Source organism: Nelumbo nucifera, chromosome 6 (assembly GCF_055504915.1).
Source record: "Nelumbo nucifera cultivar China Antique chromosome 6, China Antique-T2T, whole genome shotgun sequence".
NCBI lineage: Eukaryota > Viridiplantae > Streptophyta > Magnoliopsida > Proteales > Nelumbonaceae > Nelumbo > Nelumbo nucifera.
In genome coordinates this window covers 8,856,197-8,859,405 of record NC_142654.1, presented here as the reverse complement: position 1 = coordinate 8,859,405, position 3,209 = coordinate 8,856,197, and the positions used below count along the sequence as shown (strand labels likewise).

Here is a 3,209-nt window from a genome sequence, read left to right as displayed (position 1 = left end):
TTAAGGCTCCTGAATGGATTTTTATTCTCAAACACTTTAAAACTTGTGAAAGTATAAAGTATAACCACCGTAAGAGAGCTTTTCATTCAATTAAATTTAAAAAACTTAATTTAATTTTCTTTAAAGCACAAATCCACCCATTGGTCAAATAGTCTCTCCATTCAACCTAAAAGCTTAAGCTCTTAATTAAAGTCCTTGAAATATGTTTTATATTCTCTAAATAATACTTCAAAACTTGTGAAAGGCTAGCTGTAGTGTGACTGATGGAAGGGAGCTTTTCATGAATTAAATTCAGAAAAACCCCTTGTATTAAAGCATAAAGAATCATTTGAAAGAAGAATAAGACTCCATTGATGAGACAATTGGGTGGCTGGAAATGGAAAAGCAAGCTGTTGCTGCTGCTGATGGGGCAGGGAATTCTCAGTGTGAGCGACGAATTGGATTTGATGGCTTGGCTTCGTACATTCTCATTCGTTTCATCGTACATAATTTGGATTGATTGTTTGGGGTACATTTTGTCTACACCTCTATTATATTATTTTATTATTATTTGGGATCTTGAAAAAGAAAAAGAACCCCTACGACAGACGCTTTTGCAATTTCCATGGAAAGACGCTGAGTTCGCATCACCGCCCCACCGCGCCTCGCCCCACACGACACGCTTAGTTCGCATCACCCCCCGCGTGCGATGCTAAATAAACGGACGTTAATCCTGCCCGTTAGTTGCTATTCTCATTCAAAAGGGCTTTATCTGTGAATCTGCAAGCTTTTCCCGTATTTCCGCCCCCAAGCTCAAATCGGAGGCTCTCACCCCGTTCTCTACCCGAACTCGGATCTCCGGCACCGGCGATAGCTTCGGCCACCGTTTTTTAATTCCACATAGCTCGTCAAAAGATGTTTTTTTTTTAGTCTAGCTACCAATGCCTTTGTGTTTGTTCTGGGAAAGCTGAAAACAAAGATGGTTTTTTGAGCCCACCCATCTCCTAAAAATGTCTTGGAATCGGATTCCTGGAAAAATTTGGTCTTTTGACCCACCCACCTCCCCTCGCTCCTCTGCTTTCTCCTATTTCTGCTTCCCTTCATCTTAATTCTCATCTCCTTATAATAACAATAATTACCAGACTCGCTCCTCTGCTTTTTCCTATTTCTGCTTCCCCATCATCTTCATTCTCATCTCCTTATAATAACAATAATTACCAGAAAGAATCAACTCCTTCATCATCATCTAGCAGTAGAATCAGCCCTGCTGTTCTTTTTATTATAGTTATTCTAGCCGTTATTTTCTTCATCTCTGCCTGCTCCACCTGCTTGTCAGATTCCTAATAAAGCAACCGTCTTCCTCTGTCTAACAGATACCCGGAAATTTCTGGCTCTAATGCTCTTCAAAGGCAATTGCAACAGCTCTTCCATCTGCATGACTCTGGTCTAGATCAAGCTTTCATAGATGCTCTGCCTGTTTTCCTCTACAAAGAGATAATGGGTCTGAAAGAGCCGTTTGACTGTACAGTTTGCCTATGTGAATTTTCAGAGCAAGACAAACTGAGGTTGCTTCCTATGTGTAGTCATGATTTTCATATTAACTGTATACGCACATGGCTCCTGTCAAATTCAACATACCCTCTCTGTAGAGGGACGCTTTACAGCCCTAACCTTGCCATTGAGAATCCAGTTTTTGATTTTGACGATTTAAGGGAGGAGAGTGGGTGTCCAGGCGATGGAGAGGATGGGTTTGCTTCTAGTCAGAAACCAGTGGAAATGGAGGAAATTCCTACTGAAAAGAGGGTTTTCCCTGTCCGACTTGGGAAGTTCAGAAATTTGAATAATGGAGGGGAAGTGAAGGGGAAGGAGAAAGGAGGAGAGACGAGCAGCTAACGGGCAGGGTTAACGTCCGTTCATATAGTGTCGCACGCGGGAACGCCCCACCGCGTGCGACTGGACGGGTGTCACATATACGTCATGTGGGGTGATTGCGGGGCGAGGCCCAGTGGGGCGGTGATGCGAACTCACCTCAGCTTAATTTGGACCTTTGGTTGGTATTCCAGTGAGCTCGCTCTCAACAACTAAACCATGAACGCCCTAACGTGTCCTCAAACAAACTCAATCTCTTGGCTGTCTGAAGTTTAGAGCCAATTATCAGAAAACACGCTAGGGCGTTCATGGTTTTCTCAACGAGAGCTCTCGAGCTTCCTGTAATATTTTAGCTACAGCCTCTCATTTCTAGGTCTCAGCCAGTTTGGTCAGATCGTTATCTCTCTCACTCTCTGTGTAAGAAAGAGACCATGACAAAAGATCTGAATCTTTACGTCTTCACTCCATTTTCAGACATCAAAGCTCTGATTAACCTCAACCCTATCAAATCCAGAGCCCCATATGAGGGACTTTGTTAACTGGATTTTGTTCCAGCTAACTTGCTTTGATACGTAAAGTATCGGCAATATAAAAGCGAAATAACTTTGGGTTCTTTTTAAATTGTAGGTACTATCCTCCACAGCTATCTCAGTGGCCAGATAGGTTCAGCAAGTGAAGGGCCAGTGTGACAGGAGCTGGGATCTCCTATCAACAAAACACGTTCCAACACCCTTACACCTCTTGCACATCTCATCATGAGACTAGGACCCATTATGTATGAGATATGCGGTGTTAGATCATGTTGGGAGAGTGTTGTAATGTATTTTATTAACAGTTGATATAGATTAAAAGCTTCTGTTAGAGAATAAAAACCTATTCAGCAGCCTCAATAGCTTAAGCTTTTAATTTGAACAGTTCCTTGAGATAGGAAGGAGACTGTTTGCAATGGCTTAGTATTTTATGTTTAATGCCCTCATTTTAATTAATTAAATTTCAGCCCAAGATATGGGTGACTTGTGCTAACCCACACATGAGGGAGTGTGTTAAAGAATAAAAACCTATTCAAGTACCTCACCTAATTAATAGTTTATGCATTTAAATTGAATGATTTCATGACAAACATATCCGATATAATTCATTAAAAATAATACTAAGTTTTTTTAAATACAACACAAAACCGAGGAACATAGAAGAGAAATAAAATTAGATAAACAAATCAGGCCAAGCCAAATTATGGATCCAATTTGGGAAGTTAGGGAATAAAAGTCCCTTATTCCTAGGGGTGTCAATTGGTTTCGATTTGGTCCAATCCAATGTGATTCTATATAAATGGACCAGGTCCAATCCAATCCAATGAATAT

The 3,209-nt window shown here is 40.9% G+C and overlaps 1 pseudogene; it reads left to right on the top strand.

The window, feature by feature from the left end:
* Window positions 1–376: 376 nt before the first annotated feature.
* On the top strand, window positions 377–2,815 carry LOC104604639 (RING-H2 finger protein ATL46 pseudogene; annotated as a pseudogene).
* Window positions 2,816–3,209: the final 394 nt, after the last annotated feature.